Source organism: Rattus norvegicus, chromosome 19 (genome assembly GCF_036323735.1).
Source record: "Rattus norvegicus strain BN/NHsdMcwi chromosome 19, GRCr8, whole genome shotgun sequence".
Lineage (NCBI taxonomy): Eukaryota > Metazoa > Chordata > Mammalia > Rodentia > Muridae > Rattus > Rattus norvegicus.
This window is the reverse complement of record NC_086037.1, coordinates 3,373,168-3,386,349: the sequence shown is the minus strand read 5'-3', so window position 1 is coordinate 3,386,349 and position 13,182 is coordinate 3,373,168.

Sequence of the window (13,182 nt, the reverse complement as noted above, 5' to 3'; positions counted from 1 at the left end):
CGACCCTACACCTGCTCCTGTGTTGTGTTAAACTGGAAGAGGTTCTTCTTGACCCACACATATCAAAATTTCTGCTAGCCACTATGTTTGCAGTTGTCCTCCTGACTGTTAGGTACTCTCCATAACCAGGAGAGAGCAAAATGGAGGATGTAACACATTCCCATGTTTCAGCCACAACCATGACTTGCCCCATGCACTAGCAAACCTTTCCATTAATACACTATAGGGCCAGTTGCCACTGCAATTTTCATATCAGTCACTCAATATTCATTTGATTATTTGTTTGGTTTCTTTTTTAATCTATTCCTTCTTTTTTCCTCCAGAGACAGGTTTTCTCTGTGATTCTGACTGTTTTGGAACCAGGGTGGGCTACAGAAATGTGCAACCACTGACCAGCTTTTTCCTAGTCAACAGATTACTATGAAACTGATAACAACCCCATTGGTTATCTCAATGGTCAGAAAGTTTGCCAAAAATGAGCTATCATTGCTAGAGTACCTCTGGCTGTAATTTTCAGTTCCCTATCCATGGAGCCTTCTTTAAACTACATGTCCCATTGAGAACGTCTCAACTGGATTCTTTCATTCTTTTTTGAGTCATTTTTCATTTTAGGAAGTTTATTTTGTGCATTCTATGACTAGTAATCGCTTGTAATATACAAGTAGAAAATATTTTATCAATATTTATTACCTCATCCTTTCTTTTGATATTATTTTTAATGCTATAATAGCTCTTTGAAAAATTACTCTGGGTGTATTCCTGAAGACGACAGTTCAGGGCAGAGCAAAGTTTATTCTCTTACCTTTACACAGCAGATTACTCATCTTGATTCTTTGGATTTGTGACGTGTTGCTTTCGCTCTCCCATACCACTCATAACCACTTTCTTCAAAGAAAATTTGAAAATGACCTCTTTCAAGGTGTATTTACACTATCTTCCTCATCAGAAGTTCCATATGTATTGTATATGTTCACTTAGCTTGAAAGCACTACAACATCATGCTCTCTGTGGGGTTTTGCTATTTTATCTATTCTGAAACTCTAAACTTGTTATGATTAGGTTATATCTCAGAGCTCTCCCTAAAACTTTCAATGAATCTGTACTTCAAGAAAATAAACATGAAATGTGTGGGCTGTCGGTATTGACAAGATTTTCTTTTCCCTCTTTCTTGCTTTAATAAAGAAAATCAATGTATTGTGATTATGTGGACTTCAGCTTAATCAAGTCCAACATAATTGTGTAGTAATCTCCATCTCATATGATCATATGATCATTAAATGCTAAATAAAACAAATAAATCATATATAATACGCAACATTCTAATTCAGTGCTTATCAGCTCTAAGACTAGGAATATTATTTATAATATATTGACACTAACATCTTTATAATTTTAAATAAAAGGTAGGAGACCTATGTTTTATTCACTCTGTAAATTGAATGAAGAAATGCCCCTGAATGATCTGGAAAAAATCCTCTGCACATACCAATATAGGATATTTCAATACATTTATAAATGGTTCACTTCACTACTGTTTGCTTTCACCTTTCTCATCTGCCAATTACAGTACCAGCTACAGAGTAGGAATTGAACAAATACTATTTATGATTGGACTTAATATTCAAATTGATTGTTCTCTGACACTGGTAATACAAAAGCAAACACCAAAATACAGCTGCTTTCAAATAGAATTTAAAATTTAGACAATAAAATGGGCATTACGTGTGGAGTTTTATCAAGTGTTTGAAGTATATTCAATGCATGTAGTTGCATACATGTTTGATTCTATAAGACACACTGAGTACTCCCTTGATACACTGGGTCAGAAATGTTATCTGACAGTTTATAAACATTATTTTGTCTTAAGAAAGATTATAAAACATTGAGTTGGGCAATCTAGACAATTTCTGCATTTGCTTGAAAAAAAAAACGCAGTAAATTCTAAGAATGTACAACACATTTAGTAGGCAAAACTCTCAGAACCAAAATAAAATGGAATGAGGGGTATTCTTGGCAGTTTTTCCCCAATTTTTTATTGCTTACCCAATTTGGATTTGCAAGATGCACTCTGGACAACTGAATTATGAGCCTTAACTTTAGTATTGTTGATCAATTTATCTTCTGTGATTCAACAGGATCTGACCGGGAGCCAAAGCCATAATTCAGTTGTGAACATATACTACCTAGGGGGAAGCATCCTGCAAATGAAAATGTAGAAAGCCTAGTCTGTAGTCATAGCTCCCCTTTAATCTGACATTTGAAAGGAGGATTTTACAGTTTTCTAGTCAGGAGTTTGCTTAGCATTAGAAAAAAAGGTGAATCTACAAAAGAAAATGAGTTCCTGTTCGGTTCTAACTGGATTGTATTTTAAATTTGCTTTTTCCTCTAAATTAATATGTTTGTTGTACCTCAACACCATTGTTCATCTTTTTTATAAGTAACATGCAGTTAAAATTTTGACCCACTCAAGATCCTGTTATGCACCAACTAAACGAAATCAGACTGGTAATCTTCTGTAATTACAAATGAGGAGAAATCCACACTCTGTAAGAAATATGTGTGTGCTGAAAAAATTAAGAGACATTTTAACCAATAACATCATTAACTGACAATCGAAACAACTTATACAGTAATCTTAATGCAACACTAACAGCATTATACATATTCCTATTAAAATTAAGATTACACATTGATATATTTTGTTTGTGATATTATTTCTTCCATCAGTATTGTGGTCAATGACTAAATGAATAAGATTATGGAAATTTAGGTACATAGTGCACACTTGTTAGCAAACAACGACTACTTTTTTCATCAATTTTTTTTTTTTATTAACTTGAGTATTTCTTATATACATTTCGAGTGTTATTCCCTTTCCCGGTATCCGGGCAAACATCCCCCTTCCCCTCCACTTTTTATGGGTGTTCCCTTCCCCATCCTCCCCCCCTTGTTTCCCTCCCCCCAACAATCTAGTTCACTGGGGGTTCAATCTTAGCAGGACCCAGGGCTTCCCTTTCCACTGGTGATCTTACTAGGATATTCATTGCTACCTATGAGGTCAGGGTCCAGGGTCAGTCCATGTATAGACTTTAGGTAGTGGCTTAGTCCCTGGAAGCTCTGGTGGCTTGGCATTGTTGTACATATGGGGTCTCAAGCCCCTTCAAGCTCTTCCAGTTCTTTCTCTGATTCCTTCAACGGGGATCCTATTCTCAGTTCAGTGGTTTGCTGCTGGCATTCGCCTCTGTGTTTGCTGTATTCTGGCTGTGTCTCTCAGGAGTGATCTACATCCGACTCCTGTCGGCAGGCACTTCTTTGCTTCATACATCTTGTCTAATTGTATGGCTGTATATGTATGGGCCACATGTGGGGCAGGCTCTGAATGGATTTTCCTTCTGTGTCTGTTTTAATCTTTGCCTCTCTATTCCCTGCCAAGGGTATTCTTGTTCCCCTTTTAAAGAAGGAGTGAAGCATTCACATTTTGATCATCCGTCTTGAGTTTCATTTGTTCTAGACATCTAGGGTAACTCAAGCATTTGGGCTAATAGCCTCTTATCAATGAGTGCATACCATTTGTGTTTTTCTGTGATTGGGTTACCTCACTCAGGATGCTATTTTCCAGTTCCAACCATTTGCCTACGAATTTCATAAAGTCATTTGTTTTGATAGCTGAGTAATATTCCATTGTGTAGATGTACCACATTTTCTGTATCCATTTCTCTGTTGAAGGGCATCTGGGTTCTTTCCAGCTTCTGGCTATTATAAATAAGGCTACGATGAACATAATGGAGCACGTGTCTTTTTTATATGTTGGGGCATCTTTTGGGTATATGCCCAAGAGAGGTATAGCTGGATCCTCAGGCAGTTCAATGTCCAATTTTCTGAGGAACCTCCAGACTGATTTCCAAAATGGTTGTACCAGTCTGCAATCCCACCAGCAATGGAGGAGTGTTCCTCTTTCTCTGCATCCTCGCCAGCATCTGCTGTCACCTGAGTTTTTGATCTTAGCCATTCTCACTGCTGTGAGGTAAAATCTCAGGGTTATTTTGATTTGCATTTCCCTTATGACTAAGGATGTTGAACATTTCTTTAGGTGTTTCTCAGCCCTTTGGCATTCCTCAGCTGTGAATTCTTTGTTTAGCTCTGAACCCCATTTTTAATAGGGTTATTTGTCTCCCTGCGGTCTAACTTCTTGAGTTCTTTGTATCTTTTGGATATAAGGCCTCTATCTGTTGTAGGATTGGTAAAGATCTTTTCCCAATATGTTGGTTGCCGTTTTGTCCTAACTACAGTGTCCTTTGCCTTACAGAAGCTTTGCAGTTTTATGAGATCCCATTTGTCGATTCTTGATCTTAGAGCCTAAGCCATTGGTATTTTGTTCAGGAAATTTTTTCCAGTGCCCATGTGTTCCAGATGCTTCCCTAGTTTTTCTTCTATTAGTTTGACTGTGTCTGGTTTGATGTGGAGGTCCTTGATCCACTTGGACTTAAGCTTTGTACAGGGTGATAAGCATGGATCGATCTGCATTCTTCTACATGTTGCCCTCCAGTTGAACCAGCACCATTTGCTGAAAATGCTATCTTTTTTTCCATTGGATGGTTTTGGCTCCTTTGTCAAAAATCAAGTGACCATAGGTGTGTGGGTTCATTTCTGGGTCTTCAATTCTATTCCATTGGTCTATCTGTCTGTCTCTGTACCAATGCCATGCAGTTTTTATCACTATTGTTCTGTAATAGTGCTTCAGTTCAGGGATAGTGATTCCCCCTGAAGTCCTTTTATTGTTGAGGATAATTTTAGCTATCCTGGGTTTTTGTTATTCCAGATGAATTTGCAAATTGTTCTGTCTAACTCTTTGAAGAATTGGATTGGTACTTTGATGAGGATTGCATTGAATCTGTAGATCGCTTTTGGTAAAATGGCCATTTTTACTATATTAATCCTGCCAATCCATGAGCATGGGAGATCTTTCCATCTTCTGAGGTCTTCTTCAATTTCCTTCTTCAGTGTCTTGAAGTTCTTATTGTACAAATCTTTTACTTGCTTGGTTAAAGTCACACCGAGGTACTTTATATTATTTTGGTCTATTATGAAGGGAGTCATTTCCCTAATTTCTTTCTCGGCTTGTTTCTCTTTTGTGTAGAGGAAGGCTACTGATTTATTTGAGTTAATTTTATACCTAGCCACTTTGCTGAAGTTGTCTATCAGCTTTAGTAGTTCTCTGGTGGAACTTTTGGGATCACTTAAATATACTATTATGTCATTTGCAAATAGTGATATTTTGACCTCTTCTTTTCCGATCTGTATCCCTTTGATCTCCTTTTGTTGTCTGATTGCTCTGGCTAGAACTTCAAGAACTATATTGAATAAGTAGGGAGAGAGTGGGCAGCCTTGTCTAGTCCTGGATTTTAGTGGGATTGCTTCAAGTTTCTCTGCATTTAGTTTAATGTTAGCAACTGGTTTGCTGTATATAGCTTTTACTATGTTTAGGTATGGGCCTTGAATTCCTATTCTTTCCAGGACTTTTATCATGAAGGGGTGTTGAATTTTGTCAAATGCTTTCTCAGCATCTAATGAAATGATCATGTGGTTTTGTTCTTTCAGTTTGTTTATATAATGGATCACGTTGATGGTTTTCCATATATTAAACCATCCCTGCATGCCTGGGATGAAGTCTACTTGATCATGGTGGATGATTGTTTTGATGTGCTCTTGGATTCGCTTTGCCAGAATTTTATTGAGTATTTTTGCGTCGATATTCATAAGGGAAATTGGTCTGAAGTTCTCTTTCTTTGTTGGGTCTTTGTGTGGTTTAGGTATAAGAGTAATTGTGGCTTCATAAATGGGATTCGGTAGTGCTCCATCTGTTTCAATTTTGTGGAATAGTTTGGATAGTATTGGTATGAGGTCTTCTATGAAGGTCTGATAGAATTCTGCACTAAACCCGTCTGGACCTGGGCTCTTTTTGGTTGGGAGACCTTTAATTTCTGCTTCTATTTCCTTAGGAGTTATGGGGTTGTTTAACTGGTTTATCTGTTCCAGATTTAACTTCGGTACCTGGTATCTGTCTAGGAAATTGTCCATTTCCTGTAGATTTTCAAGTTTTGTTGAATATATGCTTTTATAGTAAGACGTGATGATTTTTTGAATTTCCTCTGAATCTGTAGTTATGTCTCCCTTTTCATTTCTGATTTTGTTAATTTGGACGCACTCTCTGTGTCCTCTCGTTAGTCTGGCTAAGGGTTTATCTATCTTGTTGATTTTCTCAAAGAACCAACTTTTGGTTCTGTTGATTCTTTCTATGGTCCTTTTTGTTTCTACTTGGTTGATTTCAGCTCTGAGTTTGATTATTTCCTGCCTTCTACTCCTCTTGGGTGTATTTGCTTCTTTTTGTTCTAGAGCTTTTAGGTGTGCTGTCAAGCTGCTGACATATGCTCTTTCCTGTTTCTTTCTGCAGGCACTCAGTGCTATGACTTTTCCTCTTAGCACAGCTTTCATTGTGTCCCGTAATTTTGGGTATGTTGTACCTTCATTTTTATTAAATTCTAATTCTTTAATTTCTTTCTTTATTTCTTCCTTGACCAGGTTATCATTGAGTAGAGCATTGTTGAATTTCCACTTATATGTGGGCATTCTTCCCTTATTGTTATTGAAGACCAGTTTTAGGCCGTGGTGATCCGATAGCATGCATGGGATTATTTCTCACTTTCTGTACCTGTTGAGGCCCGTTTTTTGACCAATTATATGGTCAATTTTGGAGAAAGTACCACAATGAGCTAAGAAGAAGTTATATCCTTTTGCTTTAGGATAGAATGTTCTATAAATATCTGTTAAGTCCATTTGGCTCATGACTTCTCTTAGTCTGTCTACGTCTCTGTTTAATTTCTGTTTCCATGATCTGTCCACTGATGAGAGTGGGGTGTTAAAATCTCCTACTATTATTGTGTGAGGTGCAATGTGTGTTTTGAGCTTTCGTACGGTTTCTTTTACATATGTAGTTGCCCTTGTATTTGGGGCATAGATATTTAGGATTGAGAGTTCATCTTGGTGGATTTTTCCGTTGATGAATATGAAGTGTCCTTCCTTATCTTTTTTGATGACTTTTAGTTGAAAATTGATTTTATTTGATATTAGAATGGCTACTCCAGCTTACTTCTTCCGACCATTTGCTTGGAAAGTTGTTTTCCAGCCTTTTACTCTGAGGTAGTGTCTGTCATTGTCTCTGAGGTGTGTTTCCTGTAGGCAGCAGAATGCAGGGTCCTCGTTGCATATCCAGTTTGTTAATCTATGTCTTTTTATTGGGGAGTTGAGGCCATTGATGCTGAGAGATATTAAGGAATAGTGATTATTGCTTCCTGTTATATTCATATTTGGATGTGAGGTTATGTTTGTGTGCTTTTCTTCTCTTTGTTTTGTTGCCAAGATGATTAGTTTCTTGTTTCTTCTAGGGTATAGCTTGTCTACTTATGTTGGGCTTTACCATTTATTATCCTTAGTAGTGCTGGCTTTGTAGAAAGGTATTGTGTAAATTTGGTTTTGTCATGGAATATCTTGGTTTCTCCATCTATGTTAATTGAGAGTTTTGCAGGATACAGTAACCTGGGCTGGCATTTGTGTTCTCTTAGGGTCTGTATGACATCGGTCCAGGATCTTCTGGCTTTCATAGTTTCTGGCAAAAAGTCTGGTGTGATTCTTATAGGTCTGTCTTTATATGTTACTTGACCTTTTTCCCTTATTGCTTTTAATATTCTTTCTTTATTTTGTGCGTTTGGTGTTTTCACTATTATGTGACGCGAGGTGTTTCTTTTCTGGTCCAATCTATTTGGAGTTCTGTAGGCTTTTTGTATGCCTATGGGTATCTCTTTTTTTTAGGTTAGGGAAGTTTTCTTCTATGATTTTGTTGCAGATATTTACTGGTCCTTTGAGCTGGGAGTCTTCACTCTCTTCTATACCTATTATCCTTAGGTTTGATCTTCTCATTGAGTCCTGGATTTCCTGTATGTTTCGGACCAGTAGCTTTTCCCGCTTTACATTATCTTTGACAGTTGAGTCAATGATTTCTATGGAATCTTCTGCTCCTGAGATTCTCTCTTCTGTCTCTTGTATTCTGTTGGTGAAGCTCATATCTACAGCTCCTTGTTCCTTCTTTTGGTTTTCTATATCCAGGGTTGTTTCCATGTGTTCTTTCTTGATTGCTTCTATTTCCATTTTTAATTTCTTCAACTGTTTGATTGTGTTTTCCTGGAATTCTTTCAGGGATTTTTGGACTCCTCTCTATGGGCTTCTACTTGTTTATTCATGTGTTCCTGGAATTCTTTCAGGGATTTTTGCAATTCCTCTCTGTAGGCTTCTACTTGTTTATTAATATTTCCTGTGTTTCTCTAAGGGAGTTCTTCACGTCTTTCTTGAAGTCCTCCAGCATCATGATCAAATATGATTTTGAAACTAGATCTTGCTTTTCTGGTGTGTTTGGATGTTCCGTGTTTGTTTTGGTGGGAGAGTTGGGCTCTGATGATGCCATGTAGTCTTGGTTTCTGTTGCTTGGGTTCCTGCGCTTGCCTCTCGCCATCAGATTATCTCTAGTGTTACTTTGTTCTGCTATTTCTGACAGTGGCTAGACTGTCCTATAAGCCTGTGTGTCAGGAGTGCTGTAGACCTGTTTTCCTGTTTTCTTTCAGCCAGTTATGGGGACAGAGTGATCTGCTTTCAGGCGTGTAGTTTTTCCTATCTACAGGTCTTCAGCTGTTCCTATGGGCCTGTTTCTGGGGTTCACCAGGCAGGTCACTTTCAGCAGAAAAGTTGGTCTTACCTGTGGTCCCGAGGCTCAAGTTTGCTCCTGGGGTGCTGCCTATGAGCTCTCTGCGGCAGCAGCAACCAGGAAGATCTGCGCATCAGTTTCCGGGAGCCTCCATGCACCAGGGTTCCAGATGGCATTTGGTGTTTTTCTCTGGTGTCAGAGATGTGTGCAGAGTGCAGTCTCTTCTGGTTTCCCATGCGTGTCTGCCTCTCTGAAGGTTTAGCTCTCCCTCCCATGGGGTTTGGGTGCAGAGAACTGTTTATCCAGTAGATCCCTTCAGGTTCTGGTGGTGTCTCAGATGCAGCGGTCCTGCTGCTCCTGGGCCCTCCTCTACGGGAACCCAGAGGCCATATACAGTTGCCTCTTGGGCCAGGGATGTGGGCAGGGGTGGACAGTGTTGGTGGTCTCTTCTGCTCTGCCGTCTCAGGAGTGCCCACCTGACCAGGCGGTGAGGTCTCTCTCCCAAGGGGTTTGGGAGCAGAAAGCTGCTGCGGGCCGGGATCCGCTGGTTTGGGACTCCTGGTAAACACTGTGAGTGCCCGGTCCTAGAGGAATTTTGCCTCTGTGTCCAAACAATGAGTATTGCAAACGTTCTATTATATTTCTCTGCCACCACATATTTGTGCATTTCTACATTTTTAAACTAATACTCAGGAAACATACATCTTCTTTGACAATGTTTTGCTACCATTCGTTTGAATTTGAGAGTTAAAATATGGATGCAGAGGTGTGATCCTCTCATGCCAAAATAGAATAAGGGGAAAGAAGGTTTAAGCCAGTGTGAGTGACAATGTAGCTATCATGACAGCATTGGCTACACAGTGAAACCCTGTCAGAATAAACACACCTATTGCAATGATTTTCCTGAATACTCTATTTACTCTATTTAACAATTTCACAGATGTGTGGAAATGTGTAAAGAGATATATGCTTTATGTTGTTTTTCACCATAGCATCACTCTAAACTCAATTCTATTTGAAATGATTTGTAAGTCTAATGATTAATGGAAATTGGTCTGTAAGATATTTAGGATTGAAAGTTCATGTTGATGGATTTTTCCTTTGATGACTAGGAAGTGTCCTTCCTTATCATTTTTGGTGACTTTTGGTTTAAAGTCAATTTTATTCAATATTAGAATTACAACTCCAGCTTGTTTCTTCAGACCATTTGCTTGGAAAGTTGTTTTCCAGTCTTTTACTCTGAGGTAGAGTCTTTCTTTGTCTCTTAGGCATGTTTCCTATATACAACAAAATGAAGGGTCCTCTTTACATATCCAGTCTATTAGTCATGCCATTTCACTGGGGAATTGAGTCCATTTATGTTGAGAGGTATTAAGGATTAGTGATTGTCACTTCCTGCTATTTTCATTGTTAGAGGTGGAATTATGTTTGTGTGTCTCTCTTCTTTGCTTTCATGGCAAGGAGATACTATCCTTGCTTTTTGTATGGCATAGTTTCTCTCCTTGAGTTGGAATTTTCTATGTATTATCCTTTGTAGGGCTGGATTTGTAGAAAGATATTGTATAAATTTGGATTTGTCATAGAATATCTTGGTTTCTCCATCTATGTTAAATGTGAGTTTCACTGGTCTGGCATTTTTTTTCTCTTATGGTCTATATAACATCTGTCCAGGATCTTCTGGCTTTTATAGTCTCTGGTGAAAAGTTTTGTGCAATTCTTTTTTTTCCATCTTTATTAACTTGGGTATTTCTTATTTACATTTCAATTGTTATTCCCTTTTGCTTTATTGTTGTTATTATTACTGTCATCATCATCATTGTCGTCATCATCATTATCAATATTATTATTGAAAAGAAAGTCCTACATGTTTGTTTTTTTATGTGAGAAGAAAAGAAGCAGGCACTAGATCATGATCTTGCCCATTACATGTTCAAGAATATTTATAAGCTATTTGTAAGTTTGCTGTTAAAATATTTAGGTTGTTTAATTTCTAAGATCTATTAATTGATTTGTCTTTAAACAAATGTGGTTTAAATTTTAAACATGCAAGTGATTTTGGAGAGAAAAACTATAATGTAAGATATAAATAATGAAGTGTTCAAATCATAAAGAGCAAAAGTGTTTTTGAGAACAAACTGGTTCTACAAAATTTTACATTACAACAAAGAGAAAATAAGTGAATGAAGGGCAAAAAACAAAACGTTTACTGGGTTACATATTGTTTAGATTCATATATGCAATTTAATTTCCTCATTTTACACTAAATAATTGTCTTAAGTGCAATAAAAGAAAAAAGAATATGTAATTTCAGTAATTAATTTTACTGTTTAAGATTCTTTTTTTTTAATTGGGTATTTCTTATTTACATTTCAAATGTTATTCCCTTTCCTGATTTCCTGTTCATAAGTCCCCTAACTCTTCACCCTCCCCTTATCTTATGGTGTTCCCCTCCCCATCTATCCACACTTACCGTTCCCCTCCCAACAATCCCCTACACTGGGGGGTTCAACCTTGGCAAGACCAAGGGCTTCTCCTTCCATTGATGCTCAACAAGGCCATTCTTTGCTACATATGCAGTTGGAGCCATGGGTCAGTCCATGTATAGTCTTTGGGTTGTGGTTTAGTCAATGGAAGGTCTGGGTGCTTGGCATTGTTGTTCTTATGGATGTGTAAGCCCCTTCAGATCTTTCAATCCTTTCTCTAATTCCTCCAACGGGGGTCTCATTCTCAGTTCAGTGGTTTGCTGCTAGCATTCGCCTCTGTATTTGACATGTTCTGGCTCTGTCTCTCAGGAGAAAGCTATATCCAGCTCCTGTCAGCATGCACTTCTTAGCTTCATTCATTTTATTTAATTTTGGTGGCCTCTTATATCTGGTCCACATTTGGGGCAAGCTCTGAATGGCCAATCCTTCAATTTCTGCTCTAAACTTTTCCTCCCTATACCCTCCTATGGATATTTTTGTTCCCCTTTTTAAAAAGGAGTGAAGCATTTTGCTCAGCCTTCTTCTTGAGTTGCATGTAGTCCATGGGTTGCATCTTTGGAAATTTGAGATTTGGGATTTAAATCCACTTATCAGTGAGTGCATATCATGTGTGTTTTTCTGTGATTGGGTTACCTCACTCAGGATAATATTTTCTAGTTCATTCCATTTGCCTATGAATTTCATGAAGTCATTGTTTTTGATAGCTGAGTAGTACTCCATTGTGTAGATGTACCACATTTTCTGTATCCATTCCTCTGTTGAAGGGCATCTGGGTTCTTTCCAGCTTCTGGCTATTATAAATAAGGCTGCTATAAACATAGTGGAGCATGTGTCTTTGTTGTATGTTAGAGCATCTTTTGGGTGTATGTCCAAGAGAGGTATAGCTGGGTCCTCAGGTAGTGCAATGTCCAATTTGCTGAGTAATCTTCAGACTGATTTCCAGAGAGGTTTTACCAGTTTGCAATCCCACCAACAATGGAGGATTATTCCTCTTTCTCCACATCCTTACCAGCATCTGTTGTCACCTGAATTTTTTTATCTTAGCCATTCTGACTGGGATGAGGTGGAATTTCAGGGTTGTTTTGACATGCATTTCCCTGAAGACTAAGGATGTTAAACATTTCTTTAGGTGCTTAAGGCATTAAACCACTATGGGGTTAAATTTTGATTTGCCATAGTATTGCTTATATGATCAGAAAAAAGGCTGTTTAACTCATAATATATATGTTCCAATATTATTATAGCTCCCTTAAAATAATGTGGAATATTTGGTCCAGAAAGAAATATGTAATACATATCTAGTATCATATGCTGAAAGTCAAGTCATATTCTAGGATAGTATTATTGTCATAAATAATGAAAGGTTAGTAGAGTAATAATATACTAACTGAACACAATGAAACCACCATTCAGAGCTATAAGTCAAATTTAAATGTTATCATGGTGAACAATTTAATTCTTATTTTTTTGCTTTTTCAACCCTGAATTTTTGTGTGAGTCTTAGCATTGAGTCAAGTGAGTTTCAGAGGTGCGAAAAGAAGAATACAGGCTGTAGATATTACATAATTATACTAGAGAGAAAATCCATACCAGTTATTATGGAAACACCTGAGGAGACCGGTTTGAATCTATCCTTTAAGTTACTGATTTAGCAACCTTTCCATAGATAGGTGACAAAGAAGAAATATTTAATTGTTTCTTTAATGCCCAAAGTGAGCAAAATGCAATCATTTAGATAATTAAATAAAATTTATTGACTGGAGGACACAAGTGTTTTTATCAAACACCAAGGGAAAAATATTAGCTAAATAGTGGTTTCTAGGATTTTACTAAATCTGAATAGCTGTAATTAAGATTCATCAAATACTTCATCCTCTCAGCACTGCACGGAAATAGTAGATTCATGATTTTTATGTTTACTGTGGAGGTCATGGTAAGTGTAATGCA